At 41.6% G+C, this 11,477-nt stretch overlaps 1 protein-coding gene across 3 annotated transcripts in view; it reads right to left on the bottom strand.

Moving 5' to 3' along the window:
• Window positions 1-11,109, bottom strand: part of LOC308406092 (uncharacterized protein) — a 28,700-nt gene extending 17,591 nt beyond the window's left edge. Inside the window, exons 1-3 of one of the 3 annotated variants that reach the window (XM_080896918.1) lie at window positions 10,854-11,109; window positions 10,644-10,721; window positions 10,449-10,527 (exon numbers count right to left, since the gene is read on the bottom strand). The gene's annotated coding sequence lies outside the window, so the exon portion shown is untranslated. The remainder of the gene's footprint in view (window positions 1-10,448; window positions 10,528-10,643; window positions 10,722-10,853) is intronic. The other 2 variants (XM_080896917.1, XM_080896916.1) reach the window with 2 other exon arrangements.
• Between the last annotated feature and the right edge of the window lie 368 nt (window positions 11,110-11,477).

An 11,477-nucleotide genomic window follows, 5' to 3' on the forward strand; every position in this document is an offset into this window, starting at 1 on the left:
ATAATTACAACTCAAAAGTTTCAAGGGGCAGAAACACTAATATTACAAAGTTTACAAGCAGATGTTGATTTAACCTATCTGATAACTCATTGCTCACGAGTCGCACAGGCCTAGAGACCGGCTGGCGACCGTTAGGCAGCCATTGACACTGCTTTCCGTCCAGTTGGTGAGCAGTTGCTGGTAGTCCTTAGCTGAAACTGGTTGCACAGACGTTCAGAGTGCTGCACTGAAAAACGCCTTGTGATCGCTTTGACAGCAGATTGCCTGCAGTTTGCATGGAAGATACCAACTTGTCTGCAAACCTTCACCAGCTGCTCATCGAGCAGTAGTGAAACCTGTAAGTGCAACACAAGCCAAAAACAGAGACAGTTTGCCTTCACGAAAAAAAACATTTGAAACATGTTTGTTTCAAGTGCATTCATCATTTCCAGTTTGCATAACGGGGAAAACACATTGTAGTGACCAGAGTTTGCCAGCTGGTAGCCGATCCACCGCCAGTCGATCGCTAAGCCTACGTGATGGAGGCATAATAAGTATAACCAAATTCACAACATATCCTATAATGTTTTAATGAATACTGTAGAATTGGTATGTTGCTAAGATATACAGGAAGCTTACAGCAACTCAGTTACATTTCACCAGAACCTTTTTCTTTAACAAATGAGGAACATTTTTTAGAAACAGCTACCAGATCAAATCATTGTTTTCACGTCTTAGTTTTTATTTGAATTGCACCATGCTATAAGAGAGGCTTAATAAAATTTTAATTGAATGCTATTTCCACGTTAAAATCATCAGATGTGTTTAATACTATAAGACACAAACTTTAAAAGACAGACAAAGGTGTCACTGTTGCTGAAACCCTACCTCAAAACACAAAAACCTCTTTGAGATATCCTTCCCCGAGTGTCATATATCTGATACCATCAGTTTATAACGTAGGGCTGAAATCCATCCACAAATCGTTTCTGTTTCAATGAGAGTTTAGTTGCTGCTCCAAATATTACACATACCAACACTATAGCCAAAAATACTGGTAGACAAGGGTTGGATACCAGAACAGGGAGCTGGAATAACAATAGGGGTTTGCTAATAGGCAAAATAAACACCCTGTTTGCTTCTCTGCTGACAGTCTTTGAACAAAAATTCACAAAGGTACTGCCTGAGGTGCAGATATGAATATTTCTAAGGAAGGTTTCTAATGAACGCTCCAACAAAGAGGCCGAGTCTTTTACAGACAACATGCTTCTGTTGCTGTGTGAGTCCAGTCATCTGATAGATCTCTGAAAAGTCTGCCTTATGTAACCTGTTTGTCACATTATAAAGTCATAATATAATAATAATAATCTTGACACTTGCTCCGGGCTAGTTGAGTGTTTCTGTGCATTTAGGCTCAGTGAGAAGGGCGATTGTGTTCATGCTGGTGACACTGGTAAGGTGTGGTGATGGGAAAAGTGGGCCAACTGGTCTGACATTCATCTCTCTGACTGTTATTTCAGTTTGTTTATTTTCTCTGTCTGCAGTGGATGTTGTCATTGTGCACATTTCCATCACTACGATCCACGTCATGTATGTTAAAATGTAGACGAGGGCTGCGTGTTTTTCACCTTTACTTTCACATGTGTAATAAAATGAAACGATTATTTTATTATCTAGCGTATATATCATTATCTCTCTATTTGTACTTCAAAAATGTTGGAAACATTCATCTAAACTCAGAAGTCAACTGTGATGCTTTAATTCAGGGATGTCATACATGGCAGCTTTTCCTATTGATTAGACCTCCTTCATGGCCAATTATACTACAAAGTAATTAAGTATAGATGAACAATAAAATGATAGAAAAAGTTCCAGTTTCTTCCCTAGAGAAATGTTGGTTCTTTTTACATTTTTCACCAAACTTTTACCAAATCTGTTTTTAGGTTCTCTGATAGCTCTCTTGGTTGAGCAGGTGACCCACGTGCTGAAAAGCTGCAGGGCAGCTGCATGTCATTCCCCTGTGCCCTGTCCTTGGTTTCCTGCCTAATAAAGGCTAGAAAAGCAATTTTATTGGATTTGACTGATGAGTTTTTATTTCTTGGATCACGAGGACCTTAAACACGGCTTGTACAGTTACAGCTCACACCCTGTTCATTGAGGCAGGCGTTTTAAAATAAAATGCTGATATGAAACAAGACAGCCGCCCAGGTGTGAGTTGGCCTAAGGGCCCGGGGCATGGGACAGATATTCTTAGGTTTTACTTTCAAATATCAACAAAGACATTTGAAAAGAAATCTTTTCACTTCTAAACAAATACAGGGCGACATTTGTTAGGTTTTCATCAGACAAATCGCAACGGCTCGTTTCACATCAGCCAATTAAACCTGAGTATACGCGTCTTGGTTCAGAGGTTGTTCAGCAGAGGAAGTAAACATTTTTCTCATATTTACACCAGAAGTCTACGTGTAAAATCCTCATTTATCATGGAAAAGTTAACCGACAGGTCACCTGGAACTCATGGGTGCTCTTTTTTGCTTCACTACAGAAGTGTTAAAGTTTCTCAGTCAGCTTATCGCTGGCAGATCGTGAGTAAGCAGTTAGACTGAGTTCACTGAATGCAGCAAATACAATTTCTGTTCAAAGTAGAAAAAGCCAGAGCTGAGAATTTCTGCTTGTTTTATATCTCCTTGAAAGCACAGTTGATTTCTATCAAGATTTCTTGATTAACCTATACAAGGATGCTGCATTCAAGAGCGTCTGTGGCCTTCGGCCTTGAGCTGATGTCATCAGATGGTGCCCAACTTTCCCTGGGTGTTTTGACCCTTTACTGTGACACCCTCCAGTTGGTGACTCAGTAGTGGTGGCCAAATCACTGCCAACCACCCCCGGGCTTCCAGCACTCCTCCTTCCATTTATACCAAACCAACAAGGGCTCTTTCTGCTGCTTCCCCAATCATGCACATAGTTGTATTTTGCTTATTCCATGAAACTCCGAGTGCAGTGAGCACCGCACTGTGGATGCGGACTGGGAAACCTGTACGGAAACAGCCACGGTTGCCACCTTTTGTCTGTACAAACCTGGAGGTCGTCTTGATATTTTAGGCTCTGCCTTTCATACGCTTCACAACCTTCAAAACCACAAGCTGCTTAGACAGCTCTGTCCAGACGACTACGTCAGGCTTGTCTGGATGATCATGTTCCATCTTACCAAGTTAATGATAAGCCAATAAAATTACAGCTCTCTCTGTTGATAGAAGTCAATGTAGCATCTTTCTCTCTCACCTATATGACAGTAATTATTCAAATAAGATGTTCTTTGTTTAATTACACTTTGGATCTCGTGTTTACGTGAAAACAACAATGATATATCGGTCACTGTTCCCTCAACTTACAGACATGCCCTGAAACCCACCAAAAATGATACTGCCTGTGGACACTGAATGAATATCAGGGTATTCATATATTTGTGTATAGCTCTAAAGGAAATGTGTGACAGTGTGGCTGTTTTAATCACTACACACAGGCACAGATAAAGCAGCTCTGTGGACATGCTGATTCAGTGTGGACAGTGTGTCAAAACCAAAACACCAGCAGCCATTTGCTGCAACTGCTCTTCCCGAACACAAAAAGCAAGAGATCTCAGAGGGATCGAGACAGGAGGAGTGCGGTGCTGTCATAAGACTGGACTGCTCATGACAACTGTGACTGCAGTGTCACCCTCGCTTTGGCAGTTTGAGCAGGTGTGGGGCAGTGAGATAAAAATGGCCCTTTTATCACCTGAACTTTCAAGCTTCAGTCTGTGACACGAGATCATTTCCTTGCTGTAAAGCAGAATAATTCGTTAACTCAAATAGATGAATTTAAAATGTATGCACAATATGGGTGCACCTGCTCGTTAACATAATCATCTTATCAGCAAATCACATGGCAGCAACTCAGTGCATTTAGACAGGCAGACATGGTTGAGACGACCTCATGAAATTCAACCTGAGCATCAGAAAGATGAAGAAAGGTTTGAGCTGATCCGAAGGCAACAATAACCACTCGTTACATATTAAGACATGCAGAAGAGCATCTCTGAAGGAGGGGCAGCAGAAGACCACACCTGGTGCCACTCCTGTCAGCTAAGAATAGGAAACTTAGACTACAATTGACGTTCAAAGCATGAATCAAACCTGTCCTGTATCAGCAGTTCAGGCTGCTGCTGGTGTAATGATGTGGGGGATAGTTCGTTGGCACACTTTGGACCCCTTATCGCCAACTGAGCATAGCAGCTTTTACGACCACAGTGTACCCATCTTCTGATGGCTGCTTCCAGCAGGAAAACGCTTCATGTCACAAAACTCAGATCATCTCAAACTGGTTTCTTCAACATGACGATGAGATCACGGTGCTCAAAAGGCTGTGACGGCTTAGAAATGATCTTTAAATAAAAAAAACAGTATCTACGATAAATAATGAACTAGTCATAATGGCACTAAAGCCGAAATAAGAACCACCTTGTAGATTTGGAGACGTAACCATCCTGTCAGATACCTGTATCACACACATTAGAGTTAAACTAAACTAAACTAAACCGGATCAACAACCGATTCCATTTTGCTGAGCTGCGAAGCTGCTGACTTTTATCACACACATATGCGTGCACGCCTTAAAACAAACATACTCCCAAAGCAATACTGAAAACAAAGCAATTATTGACTGGATTTCCTCGTAATCACCAGCGACTGTTGTCACCCTCTGCATTTCCCCGCTGAAAGGAAACTGTAGCCTTCGATAAGGTGGTCAATTTAGGCCTCTTATCTGCCCGGAGGCTTTTAAAATCAAGCTGAAATGTCAATACGCTATTTTAAAGTCGGTGTAGTGTCCCATGGCTTTATCCTGCTTTTCATAACTTGCTATACAACGAAGATGAGATAACCTTGCACACCTGATAATGCTTCCCACAGAACTTTTGAGCATTTCATCAGTATTTTCTGCAGCTCGCACAAAGACGGGAAGAACTCTTCAATGTGTGGCACGAGACAGACAGAGTCTCTCCTTCAAAGTGACACTCTGGATTTTGTGTGTTTGACAAGTGAGCTCGGCTAGCTGACGCTGAGGTGGCTGATTTGAATGAGCCAGGTGTGATTAGGCGAGTGTATCCATGGTGAGTTGTCAGGGCAACCCATTTACGTGAAGTCATTCCTCATTAGCGGACAATCTCGGGCATTCTTTTCACGTTAAACTCCACGTACGGCCTGCTGTGTAAACAAGTGCGTGCACGATCACACAACGTGTTGGCGGCGTGTCATTGCAAAATATGAAAATATCTCCTCTAATTTTAGCTGCGAGTGCATGCGTGTGTGTTTGCGCATGTGTAATATGATGTGCTGTGTACAAACATCCTTTTTGTGATGGCCTTGGGCGGCAGTCTGATGAAAACAAGTCCTGTCTCCTCTCTAATACCCAGCAGCCCACACTGATCAATAGCTCTCCCTTCGCCTCGCTCTCTCACACTGCGCACAGACCTGCTGCCGTTTTTCCTCCCGTGGATCCTCCTGACCCAGGAGCCCTCCACAGCGCTTTAGCAAGTAAACAAGCCCACGAAGAGCCTGAGAAGAGTTCAGTTTTAAATAACGCACAGCCAGCCAGGCAGAACTGAATTTAAAGAAGTTCAGCTAATAAAAAAGTGGACCAAGGCCTGCAGCTAATATGAAGTGTTTTCATTTTCCCCACGGTGATGTCTTCAGATGTTATTCTTTTATCTCTAAACCACTACAAAACTCAGAGATTCAATTTACCATAAACTCAAGTTTTCACACTTTTTATTTGCTTGGTTAAATCACAATAATCATTTCCTGCTACCAAGACTGCTGCAGATGAATTTTTTTAATCTGTTTTCATTAACCGTCTCCCTGTCTCCTGATCTCTTTCTATGAATTTACAACAGAAATAAACCTCTCAACTTCAAGAGGGTTTTTACACCTATAGGCCATTTGCTTGAGTCCAAATCAGTTGATGAGTTTCAAGTGAACTAAAAGGCGTCACTGCAAACCACGTGAGAACATTCTGTCTGCTTACTGGCCAGATGTGTACGAGGTCAGAGCAGGAAGAGCTTATACTGGAAGAAGGTGCTGTGTTCTGGACTATTGAACAATATGGAAGATGTACTGCAGACATTCTCTGCTACATCCCAGAATGCAAAGCATACCTGGCTGCAGGAAGGTGTTAAGCCCAAACATGTGTACACCTAGTAGTTGGTTTCCGTCACATTCACCCATAAAGTAACCCTTCTGGGGTTCGTCTGGACCCAGACTGCAAAAACCTCCTCTCAGCTGTCACTCTCTACACCCGAGTGCGACTACAGTGTTCACATCTGCATAAACCAACTGCACCATGGTGCACAACAGGAACACTTGAAGTGCTCTTTTTCCTTTTGACTGATTTTTAAGTTGTTTTGTGTAGAAAAGTGAGAATTTCCTGGTGCCCAAGGTGACCCACTGTGGGTCAAACAAAACAAGTTAATGATTAAAAAGCAGGGACTGGCACATGTGGGATTTGTGGAGCTCCTGCTGCTGCTCCGTTCTGGTCCTGTGCCGGTGTTTTTGCCCTCTCCGTTCCTCGCAATCCTTCCATTTGTGTTATCATCATTTGCTTTTCGCGTGCACGATATCTCATATACTTGTGAGCTCGTGCAGGCACCCCTTTTAACCACTGATACGGACTTGGACATATTTAAAGTGACCAAACTGTTGATTAATTATTCAGTATAATGAATCGTGGTCTTTGCAGCAGCCCGAAGTATCATCTTGAAATTAATAAATCAAAGCAAAACAGATGAAATGAATGTAAAATGCACACTGGTTCATGTTTTCTTGATGATTGTTGCCCTTGAACAGAAGTCAAACATTTGAATAAAAATAACCCTCTTCTATAAAGAAAATAAAGGCCAGATGCACATCCAGTGACAGGGCGTTCAAAGGAAAGTCAGATTTACACAATAAATGTTAATGATAAACCAAAAACAAACAGACCACAAAGTACACAAACACTGCACTGCCTGCTATGGAACAAAGTTTTGCTGTATAGCTACTCTGACAATAAAGTCTTATCTCCCGAAGGCCAGATTTACATCAATGGTTTATTCATCAGAGGGTCACTATCATTAAAGTAAAGGCTTCAGATCATCAGCTAGCAGGTAATAATAGATCAGCACGCTTTTATTCTGACTGTATGGTGGCAGAGCATGACAAACTGGTCTTACATAGTCCTGATACTCCCAAAATGTTCTTTCACTCAACCTCAATCTTTCCATCAGGCTGCAGATTAATAAATGCTATCTACCTGCTATCTTGCTAGCAAATACAGAGGCTAGCATCATGTGAACTTTAAGTGCTGCCAATGATCCTGATGACCCTTTTGATGGATTCTCTAAGGGCGTTTTCACACCTACAGTTAATTTACTGTGGTCCGAATCAGAAAAGAAAAAACTCCAAGTGAGCAAAAACACATCACTACAAACCTCGTGATTTCGGACAGTTAGTTAGCTCATTGGTCGGAAGTACAACAAAAGCAAAAACAGGAAGAAAGCAGTGTGGCCTGGTGGATAACGCAGAGAATTCTCATTAATTTTACAGCCAGTTGCAAACCCATAGTGACCGTGCATGTACATTTATGTACTCAGGACTTTTTTATTACCTCAGAAGTTAGCATGCTAGCTTCTATGCAAAGACGATATACCAAGTTCTCACTGAGAGATTTCTAAAATCTGCTAATACTTTAGACTTGAATAAAAGACAGAAAACTGAACAGCAGCAACTTTGGAGGGTTTTTGAGGTTGGGCTAGGTGCCATTTAATTGTGTGGTACTTGGTGGCTAGCTACAGAGCTAGTTAGGATAATATAAACACATTAGCACAGGGGTAGGGAATGTTAGTCCTCGAGAGCTGGTGTCGTGCAGGTTTTAGATCTCACCCTGGGTCACCACACCTGACTCAAATGATTAGGTCATAACCAGGCTTCTGGAGAACTTCAAGAGATGTTGAGGAGCTAATTTAGCCATTTAAATCAGCTGTGTTGGATCAAGGACACATCTAAAAGCTGCAGGACACCGGCTCTCGAGGCCTGTAGTTCCTTACCCCTGCATTTAGCAGAATGAAGATGGAGGATGAACATTAAATTTGTTCCCCTCAGTAAAAGTCAATTTGAAGGTCCCTGACAGCCAGCCACAAATTAAATCACATGGCAGGAAAAAGACGCCAAAAACTGAGCCAACTTCAATCAAAAGAACGGTCGAGATGATCCATCCACAACATGAGGTTAGTCATCAATATGCTACTGCGTGGTCTGGATGACTCACTATGAAAAATTCCAGATCCTAAGCTTCGTATATCCACTCAAAATCTTGATTCACATCGCGAGCCGGGCTGTAGTTACATGGTGGGGTTTAAAACCATGACCTTAAAGATGTGCTGCGCATGAACAGGTAAAGTTGAAAAACAGAAAGGCAGAGAAAAACCACAGATTATTTTTAGAGTCTTGTTTATATTAAATAAAACACGATAAAAGCCTCAAGTAACGCAGTAGGAGCCTGGACACAGAAGCACGGTTGACACCTCATCACTTAACAAGTAGGCGGTACCCTGCCACGTCCCAGAATGCAAAGGTGTTTAAATTATACTTGTACGCCTCAGTCCACAGCTTAGTGCAACTCCCGTGTTCACACCTGCACATATAAACCACACAGAGGGGGAAGAAAGAACCTGAATTCGATTTAAACGGACTGAACTTCAAAGGTGTGAAAACACCCAAAGAAAGTGAAAATTTTCACTGAACCTACACAGACTAAATTCCACTGTTGACTATAACATGACTAACACAATTCTAAGAAACCTAAATCAATGGTTTTTTAAAATGTACTGATTTCACAATCGGTGGATGTCTGATATGCAGGTCGTCTATGACTCAGCAGCCCTACATTCACTGCCTCGTACAGTACGTCAGCCTTTATACGCTGAAGGCTTCTCATGTTGGTTTAAGCCTTTTCCCCTTCTTATTCTGGTCATTTTAGTGCTGCACCTCTTTGTTCTGTTATCTTATTGGCCTTTTAGTGATTTCTCTGCTCGTACACTTCAACACGTCCACGTAAAAGAGACACATTACCTGTGCCAGCTATTTTCTACACTGTAATGCAAACACCAGCACTGAGTTGTTCTCATGTTTGTGTCCTGATCCTGCAGCACAAAGCAAACTAGACCTGGGGCGAATGGTATTTGCATGCACTTTAAATGTCTGGGTTTGTGTAATAAGCTGCCAGTGGGTGGAGTCAGCCACTAAAGGCAAGCAAATGGGCTAATACAAACCACTGAGTGTAAATCACCAGCCAAGGCGTGGTGACTCGATCCTGCCTTACTCCACTAGTCTCCACGCTAATTTTTAGGGACATAATTTTACTCAACAAAGAAAATACTTTGAAAAGTTAAATGAGCTTTTAGGGGTGGAGCTCACACACCTGAACATTTTGCACCTTGCTGCAATCAATGGCTTTCTTTATCAACAAATCTGTGGAATAATTTGGACAAAACTGCAAGTTGAAGGAATCTTGAAAGTGACTTAAGAGTCAACAACAACAAATCACCAAATGGTTCTGAGAAACATTTTTGGTTGTCTAGGGGGAAGAAAAATCCCTTGCTTTCCTTTATTTGTGACTTTCATGATGGTTTTATGGTCTCACTTGTGAGGTTTGGTCATATTGAATCATTTATAGTCACTTTTAAAGTAAGAAAATGCTCATCGGAAAGCTACTTGTCAGTCACACGCCATTAACCAATGAGCGTGCAGTGCTGATGAGTTTCACATTCAGACCCGTCCAGTTGTCGCCAAGATGGCGACAAGATGGCGACAACTGGAGGCTTTCCAAGGAAACTTCCATAACCACTGGATGATGTCACAGCGGGCCCCATCCATCTTTTATACTCTCTATAATAATCTAAACGCCATCACTGACATATAACAGCTGTACACGAGGTCACAGACCCAGAAACAAAGTCTCCATTGACCCTGGGTTCACTGAGCCAGCGTGTTAGATGTGCAAACACAGCCCAAGGCCATGTACATGAGTGAGTGTGTGTGTGTGTGTGGGCACCACATCGACACCACTCCTCTTGCAACCTCCTCCTGCTCCTCTACCTGTCTGCTCCAACTCAACAAAGCTCAATAACAACAGTTTTCAACACTCTCATTCAGTTCACCTGAACATGACCAAAGGGCTCAGGGTGTTATGGAAATTTTTAGCCTGGCTTACATCCACCGAAGCATGCTTTAAATTTGAATTACAAACACTGTAGTTAAACTTCTTACACCCACATGCCAGGAAAAGACAGAGAAGAATAATAACTATTTTTATTATTATAATTATTATAAAGGTTTTTCATAAATGGTAAGGGCTACATTGGGAAAATAGCTTATAAAAAAAATTATATGACATACCTATATTTCCATTAGTTGTTTTAGCGCAGTAGGTTAAAGAGTCCTACGTGCAGCAGGTGCACTCACACCTCCACTGTCACTGTAAAAAATGCCTCAAATTGTAGCTATGCTAATCAAAATACTCTAAAACCATGTGTGTGTTTTAAACATTAAAGTTTGTTTTGCTGTGGCACAGCACGACTGTAACACACTTACATTTTATTTTATCTGTGCCTGTGTTCTGTCTGCTGTGGACACTTGCGCCATATGGCTGACATCACAGCACCGGTCCACCTGTTGACGGTGAACAACCGTCAAACAGCACTTTAATAACATCTCAGCAACACTTTTCAAATTCAGCTTTTTCAAACTCACTGTAAGCAGCAAACGAAGATTAGCAATAAAACTAACACTGTTTCAACCTACCTGTCTTGGTGAGCGAAGGTGTGGCACTTTGCCCCAGGTAATCAAAAATGCACGGATGTCATTTATCTAGCTTCTCTTCCGGTCCTTTTTTTTTTTAAAGTCACTGAGTTAAAGTTAAAAACTCAGGTAAGAAAATTAAGAGTCCGGACGACATGGTGAGCCACAGCTGCTTTCCTTAGTTTGGTTTGTTGTGTTGAGTCGCTGAAGAGTTTCCCCCTCGGTGACTCCTCAGTCCCATGTCTCCGGTGCGGGCAGGAGCGCGCTGATGGGGAGTTACTCCGGGAAACTAGTGGACCAAAGCGGAGCTACTTCCTGTTACACCCTTCACAGTAAAAGCTACAAAGCACCCTTCTTCTTTGCTAACTTGATTTTAATTTTATTTAACTTATAATAAAAAGACATAAAAGAGCTGCAACTATCTGCATATATAATGTTGAGTGATTGTATCCCACCTCATTAATTTACGTCCAGCTTCTTATAGCGTCTTTTTAAAAAAAAAAAACTTTTTATCAGCTTTATTTTTATAGTTAATTCGGCTTCTTATATTTTGAAGTTTTTACCTTAGAGAGGTGTATATTGTATTTTATTTTATTGAGGTGTTAAATCTTGTAAAACCTATTTTCT

Source organism: Rhamphochromis sp. 'chilingali' (assembly GCF_963969265.1).
Source record: "Rhamphochromis sp. 'chilingali' genome assembly, chromosome: 1".
Classification (NCBI taxonomy): domain Eukaryota; kingdom Metazoa; phylum Chordata; class Actinopteri; order Cichliformes; family Cichlidae; genus Rhamphochromis; species Rhamphochromis sp. 'chilingali'.